The sequence below is a fragment of the Myotis myotis genome, unplaced genomic scaffold (assembly GCF_014108235.1).
Source record: "Myotis myotis isolate mMyoMyo1 unplaced genomic scaffold, mMyoMyo1.p scaffold_m19_p_1, whole genome shotgun sequence".
In the NCBI taxonomy this organism is placed as follows: Eukaryota; Metazoa; Chordata; class Mammalia; order Chiroptera; family Vespertilionidae; genus Myotis; species Myotis myotis.
This window is the reverse complement of record NW_023416313.1, coordinates 186,258,452-186,275,500: the sequence shown is the minus strand read 5'-3', so window position 1 is coordinate 186,275,500 and position 17,049 is coordinate 186,258,452. Positions and strand designations below refer to the sequence as shown.

General features: G+C 42.1%; 1 long non-coding RNA gene across 1 annotated transcript in view; it reads left to right on the top strand.

The window, feature by feature from the left end:
- Positions 1–17,049, top strand: part of LOC118655359 — a 70,699-nt gene that overhangs the window by 9,532 nt on the left and 44,118 nt on the right. Inside the window, exons 5-11 of the long non-coding RNA XR_004967258.1 lie at positions 1,088–1,192; positions 5,415–5,551; positions 6,534–6,729; positions 6,828–7,101; positions 7,621–7,697; positions 10,049–10,110; positions 11,291–11,440. This is a non-coding gene — a long non-coding RNA (uncharacterized LOC118655359). The remainder of the gene's footprint in view (positions 1–1,087; positions 1,193–5,414; positions 5,552–6,533; positions 6,730–6,827; positions 7,102–7,620; positions 7,698–10,048; positions 10,111–11,290; positions 11,441–17,049) is intronic.

Sequence of the window (17,049 nt, the reverse complement as noted above, 5' to 3'; positions counted from 1 at the left end):
GGCAAGTGAAGACAGATGTCTCAACTCATGCAGAGAGAGCACCCTTCCTCTGCCTTTTTGTTCCATTCAGGTCCTCAATGGATGACATGATGCCCTCCAAGTCAAATGCTAATCTCTTCCCTCACAGACAACCTCAGAAATAATATTTTACCAGCTCTCTGGGCATCCCTTAGGCCAGTCAAGTTGACACATAAAATCAAACACCACCACTTAATTGCCTGAAACATAAATTCATCTGTCTTTCTCTTCTACCTCTTAAGACCTAGGTGCCAGTCAATAAATGAAAGAAACTTTATTGACATGGTACAGGCATATGACTAAAGCAGAGAAAGTACAATCCAGTGTCATTTTATGAGAGTGATGTGTTCCTAAAGACTTGGCAAAATTCAAAACTTGCATATTTCATGTCTAAATGCTCCCTTAGGACTGACAAAAATGTTTACTAGCAAGAGTGGCTAAGACATGTGTGAATAGCATAAACAGTTGGAAATTCATTCACCTCTCCTCCAGCTTCAAATTATAATTCTTCAATATTAATAAAAATTCTAAATTTGTGCTGAAAATGAAACTTTATTATTTTTTCAAATTATGAGAGAAAGTTTGCTTAGAAAGTCATAGAGATAGTGAAAGTGAGCTGTAGACGAAATGGACTAAGGAAACACATTACAGAGGCAGAAGAAGGGCCCTTGGAGTTTGGGAGAGAGAACGGGAAAGGTATGTGTCTTGGGAGAAAAAGAGGGTGAAGGGAAAGGCACTGGTGTACTCTGGAGAGGGAGAGGCACTGAAAGTGAAACTTCATTGATATTTCAAAGTCAGCCTTTTCAAGTTAATACAATTCTAATTTGCATATATTTGCATTAGGTATGTTGCATTATGTATAATCAATTGAAAATTCATCCTTTCTAATTATTAGGATGCTCAACATTTTAACTCAATTTTACCTCTTGTAATATATTATTCATAAATAATTTTACACAGTTGATAATGCCACTAACACCACTGTTGGTACAATTACTATAATTAATGGCTCAGCCAGTCTATAAAGGGAAATACATTTCTTTTGTTGTATTGCTTTTATATTTTTTAGCAGTCTGACAACTGAGGAAACCAAACGGGAAGGATAGAATCCAATAAAATACCAGTTTGGAACAGGTTTGAAAATATTTGGTTCCAATTATGGTTTTCATACAGTGTGAGTATGTGTATATGTATAATTTTCATTTTGATTCAGTCATCTATGGAAAATTTTAATTAACATTTTTTTTTTGCCAGGAAAAGAAGAGATTTGATTTTATTTATAGCCTTCTTATTCCAAAAGTAATCGAGGAGGCTGAGATTTCAAGTAGAATGATGCTGGGGTCCAACCCCAGCAGGTCCAGGGGTCCCCAAAGTTGTGGACGGAGTCGGCGAAGAAGGAATGACACGGAGACAGCGTTCAGTTGATCAGCAGCCTAGCCAGGATCTCTAGCCAGGATCTGGTCAGGATCTCCAGCGAAGTTCTGGGTAGGATCTCCAGCCAGGTTCTGTCGCCAGGTTCGGTAGCCGGGTTCTTCAGCCAGGTTCTGTCTAGGTCCTCCAGCTAGGGTCTGTCACCAGGTTCTAGTCAGGTTCTCTTGCCATGTTCTATCCAGGTTCTGTAGCCAGGTTCTGTCTCTAGGTTCTTCAGCCATGTTCTCTCGCTAGGTTCTGTCTCTAGGTTCTGTGGCCAGTTTCTGCCCAGGATCTTTTGCCATGTTCTCTCACTAGGTTCTGTCTCTAGGTTCTGTCTCCAGTTTCTGTCCAGGATCTTTTGCCATGTTCTCTCCAGCGAAGTTCTTCTGTCTCTAGGTTCTGTGTAGGTTCTGTGTCTAGGTTCTGTCTAATTAACATTTGAAGATGGTTTGAGGTACAGCACTGTAGGCTATTCATTTTGATTATTAACTCATGGTTTCCCGCCTCTACCTGACAGAGAGGAGAGTATAAATTCTCCTTGGTTTGTCTATTACATACTGGTCACAATATGTGTAAGTAAAATCTTTCAGGGGGGTGTAATAAAAATTAGGTGGAGTAAGTCTTTCCTTGCATTTGAGCAATTTGAATTTTAGAGATACATCATATTTTGACTTTTAGGTTGTTTTGGCCTTAACGTGTGAAGCTTCTTTACATAACAGTTAGTTAACCAAAAGTGGCATGTTTGGTTTTCAGATACAAATAACATTGATTGTCTTAAGTAATGGGGTCTTTCTGTAAATACACACAGAAAAGGAATAAGGAAAAGAGGTGTCTAGGGCCTCATGGGAACCATGAACCAGGAATAGAACTGGAAGTCATGTAAAAACAGCCACAGAGACGCATATCTGAGCTACATGACAATCAGAATGTAATTTGAGAAGTGAGAGGTTTATATTCCCCAAGATCCAATTCTAGCCTTATGGAGCCATCGTGTCGTCCTCAATAGCAGAAGTTCATGCAGCCCAACTGCAGTGCTCTGCTGTTATTGCTCCCCAGCTTTGGGTATGGTCTCTAGAAAGCCACCCTTAGGCAGCTCTTCTTTGTGTACCCATGGTGTTCACTGGGTCTTGCTATTGTGATATTTAACACATTGTATTTTAATCCTCGTTTTCTAGTCAAACAGCTCTATGAAATTGTGAAGTCATGTCTGCTTTGGTCATCTCTGTATTCCTAGCTGCTGGCTTGTCTCTGTCGTTTTTTAGTCTTTGCTTCCCTTATCGGCTGCTTTTTAAATATATATATATATTTTTATTGATTTCAGAGAGGAAGGGAGAGGGAGAGAGAAATAGAAACATCAATGATGAGAATCATTGATTGGCTGCCTCCTGCACGCCCCCTACTGGGGATCAAGCCCCAAACCCGGGCATGTGCCCTTGACCAGAATCAAACCCGGGACCCTTCAGTCTGCAAGCTGACACTCTATCCACTGAGGTATACCAGCTAGGGCTATCGGCTGCTTTTAATTGACTTTCTTTTTAGGATTCAAAACGTTCTCAAGGGGGGAATTAAATTTGTTCCTGTGGTCACCATCTCCTCTGTGAGGTAGAGCTTTTGTGCCAGGTTACTTACTTTATAGGCTGTTGGTGTACACAGTGGCCGCCCTGATCCAACAGCTGAGGCCAAATCAAGGAGTGTGGTATCAGCATAACAGTTGATGTAGTCAAGTTTGGGGTCCACTCTGAGACTCAGGCTGTCCAATACAAGAGATCACAACTCACACTCCCAAAACTTGTTGAGAGATTAAATGCATATACAACCTAAATCAGTTATCATTCAGCCACTTCTCTATGAATGACTTTCTTTTAGACTAAAGAGCTAATATTTCTTTTGGGAAGAAGTATGAGCTCAGCTTTCAATGGGCAAAAATTTCATTTCCTTTATTAACAATCTTGGTAACAAGAACGTTGCTGAGAAATAGGGCACAGTTATGCATGAAACTCCAATCTACTGGTGTATCAACTTCAAAAGAATACATTTTTTAAGAAAAAGGTTTTTTTTGTTTTTGGCACTTTTGGTGACTAATTTACACTCTATAATTTGTTTTTGAGATAAACCAAATTCACCAAAATTAGGCCTGCTTGACCCTACCTTTAGTTACATTCATTCCAAAGAAGCATCTTCTGACCACATTGGCACTTCAAGATGTTTATTTTTTGTCTCTGATCACCTAGCTCTTTAGAACCTTTCTTATTACCTGAGGAGCTAGGAAACAGCACAAGGTATTTTAGCTACTGTGATGTTTAATTTATTTGTCATATTGGCTAGCCTATGGTGCCCACCTGTTTGGTCAAACACCGGTCTCAATATCGCTGTGAAGGCATTTTGTAGACGTGATTAACATTTAAACCAGTAGACATTGCCAAAAGCAGATTATCCTCCACAGTGTGAGTGGGTCTCATGCAATCATTTGAAGGCTTTCGAAGAAAAGACTGAGGTCCCTGGAAGAGGAGGAAGTTCTGCTTCCAGACTGCCTTTGGACTCTGGACTGTAGCATCAACTCCTGCTGGGTCTTCCAGCCTGCTGCCTACCCTGCAAATTTCAGACTTGCCAGCCCCCCACGATCACATGGGCCCCAATTCCTTAAAAGAAATCTCTCCCTCTACATACCAGTATGTGTATATATCACACACACACACACACACACACACACACACACACACACACACACACACACTGCATTGATTCTATCTCTGGAGAATTCTGCCTAATACATGTACTATTAGCCTTATTAGTGAAGTGGGATTATTCACACTCCTGAGAATAAAGTAGATCAATTATTCTAAAACAATGGGCCAACTAAAGTGTTGAGGGGGTCTATTCTCCCCTTCCCTAGTCTCGACCAGAGAGCCTTGACTTTTATTTATTTTATATATTAGAACATGGTGTAAATGGTGCTTAAAAAATTCCACTGCTAAAAATAAAGCTTGGAAATTAGAGGGTTATGTTAGGATGAACCAATTTCTCAAAGTGTGGCATCTTCAGGACATCATAAAAATAAAAGGCCAAGAGGCATCATGACCAAAACGACCAAACGACTGGTCGCCATGAGGTGGCATTGACCACCTCAGTCCAGGTCCGGTAGGTGGCGGTGGTGGCCAGAGCAAAGCAGCCTGGGTCCTGAGTGCCTGGCAGCAGCTGGAGCGAAGCAGCCTGGGTCCTGGGTGCTGGAGGGAAGCTGGTGCTGGCAGCCGGGGTAAGGAAGGCCTATTCTTGCATGAATCTTTGTGTATTGGGCCTCTAGTCCTATATAATAAAAGTATAATATGCAAATCGACCAAACGGCTGAACAGCAGAACGACCATTCAGACAACCATCTGGGACCACACTATGACACCCACTAGTGCCAGGCCAGCCAAGGCAGGTCCGATGTGATTGGTCAGGGGCCGAGCCATTGCCCCATGATCGCCCCATAGAGGGAGGGCCAGGCCACTGACTGGTGGGCTGTGGTGGGTGGGTGGGGCCTCCCTCTGCGAGGGCAGCTGGAGGAAAGCCCAGGTCCTGGGTGCTGGTAGCCCTAGGGAAACCCTGGTCCAGGTGCTGGAGGAAAGCTGGTGCCGGCAGCTGAGGGAAGGAAGGTCTACTCCTGCACGAATTTCATGCATTGGGCCTCTAGTTTTAAATAAACATTTCAGTGTAATTTTTGACTGATGAGAGGTAATATCCCAAAATGTATCCAATATATTTTTTGTAGCCTATAAAGATATTTTCTCTCTGATAAGGATTTGTCAGAACATATCTCTTTCTAGTAGCTTGATTCTATCCAGTTCTGTAAGTTCTATAAATAGGTAAGAAAATATAATTGACTTTGCTTCCTAGATGAAAGTCCATCTTCTTGAGTGGCCTTTCACTAGTGCAGCAATCTCTAAAATCATGAAAGGCAGGGAAATGTGTATTTGTATCATACTCCCAACTTGTTTTTACAGGATTGGTGAAAATACTAAACCAAGATGTGGACACAGGATCAGGGGCTGGGTGGATTCTCTTTGGTGGTTGGGAAGGAACTTGAGAAGGAAGGAGAAACTGGACTGAAGCTCATGAGGTTCTACAGCAGTGGCGGCAGGTGTGAGGGGAAGTCAAACCTGTGCTGGTGTGGGTTGAAGTTTTGATACCATTGTGGTAGCAGAACACAGTGGTGGGCTTAAAAGAATTCTATTTTTTAGCTGGAATTTTCAGCAGATATTATGTCAAAATCCTCTTCATCATTTAGTAGCACTGTTTGTTTGGGATTAATATAAGATACACCTTATCATGGAAATGGCCTTCTGGAAATAGCTGATAAGTTGGGCCCTTACTACCTGGCTCTGGTAACCATGAGGTTTTAAAGTGTCTCTGAGCTAGAAGGCCATCATGTTGGCCTTTCTGTAGACGGGGAAGGGGATTCGGCGGGCAAGTAGGATCCTGAACAGAGATAAATTGGGGGAAGAAAGTGGGGTGGGGGGAGAGAAGGGGGAGATTGAAGCTTTGCCCTTAATTCACAGAGAGTGTGTGACTCTGGCTTAAAGTGAAAAGCTTCAGGTGGTTATCTGGTGGTAACAGATTTCTTTTAATTCCACCTGTTCTTGATCCTGCAAGCAATCACAGAATTCCAGTGCAAATCAAAGGTATAACACACTAGGGCTATATAGCAGGCCACTTTCTATTCCAGCTGTAACCACTTTCCACAGTGTGCAGGCCTACAATAAGGGACTATACGATTTGGCAGGTGTCACCTTTAACGTTCCCTCAGTGGGATGAGGTACACCTTTATTAAAAATTTAGGGAAATTTTAGTAATCTACAGTTGGAAGAAATGATTAGTATTGCCTTGTTTTGTACAGTGCACAAGGACCATTAACTACACGGCAAAGCTTGTAAAGGAGGTACTTTGCTTTGTAAACTGCTTTAAATAGTCACTGTTCAGGCCTTTTGGTTTTCCCATTTTGTCTGTCACTCTAGCCTCATGATTTATTATTCTTTTCCATTCATGGCCCCATTTAGGACAAAACATTTTAGCCAGGAAAGAGCAGAACATTTGGTCTAACGCTCTCATTTTACTGATGCCAGGCATGAATGATCTTCCAGTCCCAGAGCGAGTCTGACGGAGCTCTGGAACCAGACTCCTGCTCTCATCACTGCGCCATCCTGTCATCCTTTATCATCTGTCTAAGAAGCCTCATTTCACATTTTCCAATTCTACTGTTCCTGAAGCAAAACAAAGTCAGTCACTCAGACCCTGCAGTAGGATAAAGCAAATGTGAAGGTAAAACTCTAGGAGCTCCATGGCACAGGAGGGTATGATTTATTACTACCAGCAATATGACCACAGGTAACATTCACCGAGGGCTTGCTGTGTTGCAGGCACCACACCAAGTGCTTTACGTGCACTGTCTCATTTGATCCTCACAACCAGCCGATGAGCAGGTCTACTATTATTCCTCGCTTGCAGTTTGGAAACTGAGGCTTGAAGGATAAGAAACGTGTCCCAAACCTACAACAGGTAGAACCAAAAGTTAAGCACAGGCCCTGTGACTCCAGAGCTCATGCGCTTCCCTGCGACACGGATTGAGTAAAAGCAGACAGACATTCCAGTTCGGTTGCAGTAGTGACTGAAGCAAAACAATTGCTACAAAAGGTAAATAATGAGACACCAAGACACCCATGGGCACCTGCTCCTGCCTTACCTCATGTTTGTGAAAATATGTACATTGTAAGGGGCTGGTGTCTCCATTATTTAACTTCTTATCTTACTTTGTAAATAACTTACATACACGTAGGATTGGAAGGAACTTCAGAGTGGACCTTTCCAGCTTTACCAGACAAAGCCTCCCTTCTTCAGGATCCCTGCGAGAAGCCTGCAGTCTTTGTTGAAGGCTAGTCTGTGAGAGAGGGCTTGCCCTTTGAGAGTCTGCTGTGGTTGTTTTTTCTTGTCCTGAGCCAGACGGAGCCCACTGCACCTGTCCCCTTGCCCGCAGCCCTGGCCTGTGCTGTGAAGTAGAGGAGACCAGCCTGTGGCCTCTGCTCTCCGAGGCCCTGGAAGGACTGCCTCTTGTCTCTCCCCAGCCTTTGTCCTCATCAAGTTACAAATCCCTAGAGCTCCTTAGACCTCTGTGTTTTCCAGATCCCCCACCATTTATTTGGTGTCTTCTTCCAGGACAGAAGCTTTCCCCCTACATCTCTCTCTGGACTATAACACAAGATATACTAGTAGTCTCATTGGTGCTGAATGGTGTAAGTTATATTAGTTCCTGAGTTCTCGGGATTGTACTCTTATTAATACCTAAAGCTAAGTTAGTAAAAAAGCAACCACACTTTTTCCCAACTAATTTTGTACTTATAAGTAACTATATACTCATATGTATTGATTTAAAGCCTAATATTCCCTCTCCTGAGACTAAATGTAAAACTTAACAGTTAATATTTATTTAAAGTGAAATTTTTTAATCCTCACGAGAGGATATATATTTTTTCCATTGATTTTCAGAGAGTGGAAGGGAGGGAGGATTGGGGAGACAGGGTGGAGGGGTGGGGGGGGGGAGAGAGACACATTGATTGGTTGCCTCCTGCAAGTGCCCCAACCAGGTGTGGCGAGGAAACCTGCAACCCAGGTTTGTGTCCTTGACTGGGAATCGAACCCATGAACCTTTGGTGCATGGGGCAATGTTCTAACCAGTGAGCAACACCAGCCAGCGCTAAAATCATTTTTATTTTAATCATTTTGAATCTCTGGTTTTTATGTGTTAATCAGTTATATGTAATTTTCTTTCATATTATTTATGGAAAATGTTGCCCCTGACAGGGCCAAGGACAAGAACTGGGTAGGTGGTATATGTTAAGTAAACTTTTTTTCAGAACCAGTAATCAGTATTCTTTCAATGTATTGTTCAGTTGGTTGTGCCTCTGCCTAAGCAGTATGATAATGTTCTTTCATCATTCTGTCCATAAAAACATCATCAAAAATTTTGTCAAGTGATTTGCAAAAATTAAGACACAGTATATTTAAAGTAGTCCATTAATTTCCAAATTGTTTTAAACATGATTACTGATGACTATTTTAAAAAACAAATCAAGCTTCCACTGTTATGAACTATGATGAATTCTTAGTCCATGTTGACTCCCAGAGACCGTTGATTTTTAAATCCTCTCAAGAAGAATGGGCAGCCCTAGCTGGTTTGGCTCAGTGCATAGAGCGTCAGCCTATGGGCTGAAGGGTCCTAAGTTTAATTCCAGTCAAGGGCACATGCCTGAGTTGTGGGCTTGATCTGCAGTAGGGGGCGTGCAGGAGGCAGCCGATCAATGATTCTCTCTCATCATTGATGTTTCTATCCCTCTCTCCCTCTCCCTTCCTCTCTGAAATCAATAAAAATATATTTTTTAAAAAGAAGAAGAATGGGCAGTATCTGACCACCAGCGTGGTCCTTGCAAGAGCCAGGTGAAGCAGGGAGGGTTTGGAAAGGTTGGAAATGAACCCTGAACATGTTAGACAAAACATGCAGGCCTACTTTTCAGAAGTGGATACCGAAACTTTCTTAAAGTCACCTGCCCACTTCACATATACACATATATACATATAGGCACATATATGTGCCTTTTAAAAGGGTGGTGACTATATGTGATAGTTTGTGTCCTTTAATATAAGTTTTTGTTGAATAGTTACATTTTTTATATTAGGCCATGTGATCATAAGTAAGATCCCTCTACCTCTTGGTATCTCATACCCTAGCCAGTTTGTTCAGTGGTTAGAGCATTGGACCATGGACTAAAAGGATGAGGGTTCAATTCCAGTCAAGGGCATGTACTTGGTTGCAGACTTCATCCCCGGCCCTAGTTAGGGTGTATGTGGGAGGCAACCAATCGATGTGTCTCTCTCAGCAATGTTTCTATCTGTCTCTACCCCTCCCTTCCACTCTCTCTAAAAATCAATGGAAAAAATATCCTTGGGTGAGAATCAACAACAACAACAAAAAGAAAGGCATCTCAAGAGGAAAAGAGTGTTCTAACTTCAGAACGTTCCACCTCAAAGTCATAAACTTCTGGCACAAATTACAGTGGGATTTGTCCCAATGATGTTAAGTTTATGATAAATTCCTTACAACAAATACCAATTTGTTAATACTATTTCCCAACAAAGGCTTTTCTCCATGTCCACTCATTTAAAACTTAACAATATCAAATGTTACTGAACGCTTACTCTGTGCGTGCTCAATGCAAAGCTCTCTGTGTAGATCAGTGTCTGCCTCCTGAGGTCACATGTGTGGTCAGTTAGTGTGCTCTTCCTTGTAGAATCTTTGGTCCTGATGTGTTGATTCACATCAGGTAAATGTGTTCACATATTTGTTCACATATTTGCCTTGTTTCCCAACTGGATTGTAGCCTATCTAAAATCAGATATTGTGATTCGTTCATCTTGCTGTTTTCAGAAATACCTAGCATGCCGTAGCCTCAAAATAAAAGTGTACTGATTGACTTGAACATTATCCCTCAAACTTACAGATCTCAGATCTCCATTTCTCCCTTTTGGGGGACTTGGTGGATGTTGCATGAATGAAGGGTGAAGAACAAAGGTGTTTCTTATTCTACAGGTATTTTTCAAAGAAGTAGGCTCCTTTCTGACTATAATAATTCAAACATCGCCTTATTTAAGGTAAAATACATCAACATTATTATTTCATTTGCTTCCTACTATATTTATCACTTGTTCCTCATCTCCAGATAGCTAGTTGAGAAGCATTAGCCATTTGCTATGCATAGTTTGAGTTATTTATGTCCTATTTTTATTTCTCATTGGGGATTTCCTATAAACCATATCTAGCCCTCCAACTTTGGGGGGGAGGGAGAAAAAGATGTGTGCTGGTCTGGTCTATTGCTAAATATATATTTCCTTTCTTTGAATCTGTACCGTGCGGCTTTTACCACAAGTGTAAAGAAAAGGTTAAAAGAGGCTAATTGGTACAAAAGGTCCTTAGGTAAAAAAAAAAATAAAAAAAAAATCAAATTTGTCATAACATGAAATTTTACTTTGAATGCACAGTTGGTTTAATGTATAGATAATTACAATCAAAAGAATAACAGAATATTATAAAATGTAAATTCAACTGGCTATTGATCATTTATTGACTTAAATTCAAATTCACTATTCAAGTAGTTATAGCATTCTTAGATAATGATATAGTGTATTAGTATCATTTTAAACTTTCCTAACTTTTTACATATAACATTTATTCAATAGTTAACAAATATTTATTGAGTACCTACTATGTGTCAGGCTTAGTGCTCTGGAGTTACACTGGTAACCAAGACAGACAGACACAGACCCTGCCCTTATGGAACAAACATTCTAGAAAGACGAATTGAAAGAAAAAAAAGTAAAGTAACCAAAATGACAAAGAACTGCAAGTTGTAATAAGTGCTAAAAAACACCATCACCCAACATATCCCAGAACAAATAGGGGCTGGGATAAAGAATCAAGTTAGGGTAGGGTTGTGTGGCAGGGTAAAAATGCTTTCGATCACATGGTTTGGTTTCGGCCTTTCTAAGGAGGAAATCTTTAACCTGAAAATTGAAGAATTAGTAGCAGATAGGTGAAATGTGTGTGTGTATACCCAACTCACAAAAAGGAAGCTGTAGCTATAAAGTCATTGAGGCAGGAAAGAATTTTGGGGGTTGAGGCACTGAAAGAAGCCTGGTATAGTTCTAAAAAGGAAAATGACATGAGGGGCCGTGGTCACAGGTGAGGTTGCTGAGGTTGGTGAGGTGGGCAGGATCTGGACTGTGTGGAGGGTCATGAGTCATTGACATGGAAGGGGTTTGCATCTTATTCTAGGTATGGAAAGCCATTGAAAGGTGTGAAACAGGGATGTGACAGGATCTGATCTACTGGCTCAGAGGACACTCTCAATGGGTGAGAAAAATAGATCCAAAGAGGAACAAGGAAGAACAAGAGGGACCTTGGGAAGCCACTATGGTTTCTGAGGTGAGAAATGGTGGTGACTTGGACCAGGTCGGTGGTAGTGAAAGTAGACAAAAATGGATGGATTGGTGGTGGGATGCACATGGACGATGTGGAAGAGAGGAATGAAGCCTGATTCATCTTTTTGACTTGAGACAAATGTAATAGAATATGGGAATGGGGAAGCGGTTTTGTAGGAATTGATTCTGTTTTGAACGTGTTAGGTTTGAAATGTTTATAAGCTATCCAAACAAAGAAGTCAAGTTGGCAGGACAAGCTTACTGGTGTGAGCTCAGAGGAGGGGTCCCTGTTAGATCTATTACTTGGGGAATAATCAGTTTATAAACAGCATTTGAAACTCTGGGAATGGGTGCGATCAGCTAGGAAAGAGAATTCAAAGAAAAAGAGAAGAGTATTTAGGATAAACTCCCAATTTATACATTGGATAGGCGTAAAGCAGTGGTTCTCAACCTTGGCTGCACATTAGAATCACCTGGGAATCTTTTTAAAAATCCTGATTCCTGGGCCTCATCCTCCGGAAATTCTGTTTCTTTGTTACTAATGTTGTGGCCCCACCCCGTAACAAAGAAACAGAATTTCCGGAGGATGAGTCCCAGAAATCAGGATTTTAAAAAGATTCCCAGGTGATTCTAATTTGCAGCCAAGGTTGAGAACCACTGGCGTAAAGGAACTTGCAAGGAGCCCAAGGAAAAGGTGGAGAGACAGGCAGGAGAAAAACCAGGAAGCCCCCAAGAAAGAACAATGTTAAGTAATCAATATTCGGACAAACAACTTAATCTTTCTGTGCCTCTGTCTCCTCCTCTCTAAAATAAAAATTTATAAAACATGTAGAGTTTTTATTAAATAAATTAGAATAGTGTGATAGTTTTCTATTGTTTTTGGAACAAAGTACCATAAGCTTAGTGTCTTAAAGCAACAAAAATGTATCATCATTATGCTAAGTGAAATAAGCCAGTCAATGAAAGAAAAATACCACATGATCTCACTCATTTATGGATAATTAAGACCATTATAAACTGATGAGCAAAAATAGATACAGAGGCAGAGCAATATCGAACAGACTGTCAAACTACAGGGGGAAGGCTGAGGAGGGTTGGGGGGTAGGAGGTGGGTAAGAGATCAACTGAAGGACTTGTATGCATGCATACGAGCATAACCAATGGACACAAGACACTGGGAGGCATGGGAGGCTAGGGGAGGGTCAAGGGGAGGAAAAAAAAGGAGACATATTATACTCTTTGTAATACTTTAAGCAATAAAACAATTAAAAAAATGTATCATCTTCCATATCTGGGGGTCAGAAGTCCAAAATAGATCTTTTTCACCAGGCTGATATCAAGGTGTCAGCAGGCCTGTGTTCCTTCTGGGGCAGTGGTCGGCAAACTGCAGCTCGGCAAACCGTGGCTCGCGGGCCACATGCGGCTCTTTGGCCCCTTGAGTATGGCTCTTCCACAAAATACCGGCTCTTCCACAAAATACCTACTTCTGCGCATGGGCCACGAAGTTTCAATCGCACTGTATGTGCACGTGGTATTTTGTGGAAGAGCCACATTCAAGGGGCCAAAGGGCCACATGTGGCTCGCGATTCATGGTTGGCCAACCATGGCTCTAGACTGTCTTCACTCTCTCCATCAGGTAGAGTCCTGTGCACTCACTTTTTCAGCCCCATTCCAACACCACTCTTCTCAGAAGCCTTTTCAACCCTAGCAACAATGTCTTTTCTCTCCCTCAACATTAGTGTCCTGTTGATGTCCTGCAGATGCACCTGTGTTGTAAGCATGCCTGCATGAACTCTATTTCTCCCCACTAGGCTCTCAGCTTGTTCAGGCAGTGACTGCATTTTATTGCACCCGCACAGACTCTCAATGCTGTGTTGGAATCCTGGCTCTGCCACTTGCTAGCTTGTGGCTTTGAGCAAGTTTCTTAAGCTCTGTGCTTCAGTATCCTTATCTGATAAGTGGGGTTAAATGATGTAACCTAATCAATAGGGTTATGGTGAGGATTTACAGAATAAAACACAGGGGCTAGCATTTTAAGCACTAGTTAGCATTTGTTGAACTTTTTTTTTTAATATATTTTTATTGATTTCAGAGAGGAAGGGAGAGGGAAAGAGAGATGGAAACATCAGTGATAAAAGAGAATCATTGAGCCCTAACCGGTTTGGCTCAGTGGATAGAGCATCAGCCTGCGGACTGAAGGGTCCCAGGTTTGATTCCGGTCAAGGGCATGTACCTTGGTTGTGGGCACATCCCCAGTAGGGGGTGTGCAGGAGGCAGCTGATGGATGTTTCTCTCTCATCGATGTTTCTAACTCTCTATCCCTCTTCCTTCCTCTCTATAAAAAGTCAATAAAATATATATTTTTTAAAAAAGAGAATCATTGAACAGTTGCCTCCTGCAGGACCCCCACTGGGGATCAAGCCTCAAACCTGGGCATGTGTCCTTGATGGGAATTGAACCCGGGACACTTCAGTCTGCAGGCCAACGCTCTATCCACTGAGCCAAACCAGCTAGGACTACATTTGTTGAACTTTTGCACATCTGGTGCTTACGAATTTATTCCCATCTATTTTGGGATAACAGAGACTTAAATGCCACATGACTCTCCCAAATTGGAGGAGAACCAGGTTTAGAACTTATGTCACTTCAACTCCACTTCCCAGATACCCCCACTCCTGAGTTGGAAGGAATATATTTTATCTTATTTGAGTGTTTTGTCTTTTTCTTAAGTGGGAGCCTGGAGTCAGGCTACCTAATTTTACATGCTCTGGCTTTAACATATAGGAGATGATTTGGGCAAAATTCTCAGCCTGTAAAATTTTCAAATTCTGCATCATATCTGGCAAACCCTTAAGTCTCAGTTACAAATTCTTTGATGCTAAACCTACAAGCTACTTGAGAGCAACCTGCCAATTTCTCTCAATGACATGAAATTCCTGTAGTATCTGGGGGACCTCAGCTACCTCTGGCTGATCCATGGCATTATTCCCGGTTACCTTGCTCTTTTACTTGGATTTGGACTTGCTAGGGGACCGGAATGTTGGTCTCCAAAGTGCCTTTGATGATACAAATATCTGTCTTAGGTTTAAGAAAAAAAATAAAATGACTCCAGCTAATAAAATTAGCTGGCTGGTAGTTGTCAGAATGTACATCGGTGATTCAGTTTGGTTCAACTGTCGTCCCCCTGGGGCAGAAATGGAAATCTCAGTGGTTTGAGAACCCTTCTTTGCTTCAGGAAACCACAAGTTGCAGTGCAGATCCCGTGACAGTATTGCTTGGAGAAGTAGGTCAGAAAACCTCGGGCAGCCTGAGAAGACGGGAGGTACTTGAACTCTGCACTGGTTGGATTTCACGTCATTCTCTGGCTCAAAATTCTCAAATGGCATTCTACTGCCAACAGGATGAATCTAGACTTTTTGGCCTCGCTTATAAGATCTGCTACAAACCAAATTCAGTTTACTTTTCTGGCTTTATGACTGCCCCAGCCCTGCCAGAAGCCACACACCTCTTGCCATCATTCTCTAAACAAGTACCCATATGCTATGGTTTCAGTGAGGCAATGCTAAAGTGTAATGTTAAGGGGGGAAAGAGTCATATTCCACTTCTAACCGCATGGGGTAGATGATAATAACAATTACTTTATACCACGCATCCTACAAAAAGCACTTTACACACATTAACTCATTTTAATCTTCAAAGCCTAATCCCCATTTTATCAATAAGGAAACTCAGGTGTTAAGGAAATTGCCTACAGTTCTATAGCTAGAAAATGGTGCAGCCAGGATTCCCAACCGAGCCTGGCTTCTTAACCCGTTCTGGAGACACTCGTTCCCAAGGAGGGATTGCTCTATTGACATTTGAACCTCCAGGAACTTTTACTGCCTCTGCCGACTTTGTAAGACTTTGCTGACTGAACCTGAGCCTTACAAAGGAGAAAATGGACCACGTCTCCCTTAAAGCCAGTGTGCTCCCCAGAGCACAGTGTGCATTATAATTTGATAACTGTCTTTATTTTTGCTACACGGGACCAAACAAAGCTAGGGTTTCTCTGTATCGTCGGCCTTGCTGAGAACGCTTATTGAATTACAAGTTCCTGTTTATGTGAGTTGTATAATCAAACTAAGCTTTCCACAAGAGTGCCCTGAGTTAATGAATAACAGCTGTGGGTAGCATGAAAAACAACTTGGTGGTACCTGGAGTGTCATCGCTGTGGTTCCCTACCTTGGCTGCACATCAGAGTCACAGGGAAAGCTTTTATTAAATACCAGGTGACAGGGCCCTTCCCAGACCTTGAATTGCATTCTGGCTGGTGTGCGTGGGTGAGCAGGCATTGGTGGTTTTTGAAATCATGCCAGGTGATACTAATGTGTAGCCAGGGCTAGATCTCATGGGCTAGGGCAGTGGTTGGCACACTGCGGCTCGGCAAACCGCGGCTCGCGAGCCACATGTGGCTCCTTAGCCCCTTGAGTGTGGCTCTTCCACAAAATACCGACTTCTGCGTATGGGCCATGAAGTTTCAATCGCACTGTACGTGCGCGCCTGCACGTGGTATTTTGTGGAAGAGCCACACTCAAGGGGCCAAAGAGCCGCATGTGGCTCGTGAGCTGAGGTTTGCCGACTACGGGGCTAGAGAAAAAGGTGTGTGTTTATTTGTTTGGAGTGATCTGCAACCCTTCATAATGATCCCAATCCCTAATTAACTTAAACCTTGAACAATATGGGTCCTTTTGAACCATCTAAAATGTTTTCCTAGAAATGTGAATAATGATAGTACTCTGGACACACACATGAGTTAATGAAACACAAAACATTTCAGATATGGGCTGTTCTTGGAGCCCTGTGTATCCAGGCGAATCGAGCGTGGTTTGAGGGTGAGCATCTTCAGCCTCCCTGGGGGCTGGTTAGAACGCCGGAAGTCAGGCCACCTGCTTTGACGAGATCCCCACAGCATGTGTGAGACGGTCTGTCTCAGCCCTCATCTTACACGTGGGGGGAGAGGAAACAGGGTGTGAACAAGCTGCCAGACCTGGCACCCAGAGACTCGACTCCCACAATGGGAGCTGAGGGGCCATGTCTCCTGATTCCTGGGCTGTGACTCTTCCACTACATCATGCTGACATGCCATAAAAATTCCTGGCTTTCTTTCCCTGAGCGGGTCAAGATTATAGTCCCTCTGTCTTAAGGATGTTCCCAGGATGTGGGACAGAAAATGGGTTTTTTAATAATTAAACTCATGTTTGATAAAGGGGGAAAGACTCCTATGACAATATGTAGACTTGTTCTGTCAAATCTAGTTTCATTTGGCCTCAAAAAGAAAACAGGTAGGACTACTGTACAATCTTCTTCTTAAAAGGAAGAAAATGCTTCAAGTATGGAGCCATAAAATGGAATTATTTTCTTTGAAGTGTAGTGGGTAAAAACAAATCTTAAATAACAAAGTTTGGGTTTCACGCCCAAGGAAATGTCCACTTCTGCCCTGCTTATAATGATTTGTTGGTATAAATGAGAGCAGGTTCAAAAAACTGGCAATGCATTTTTAAATCAAACAATGATCCTGCCCCAGTCCTGCAGATTAAACCATATTTTAGGTCCCGGATGCTGTCTTTCAATGTC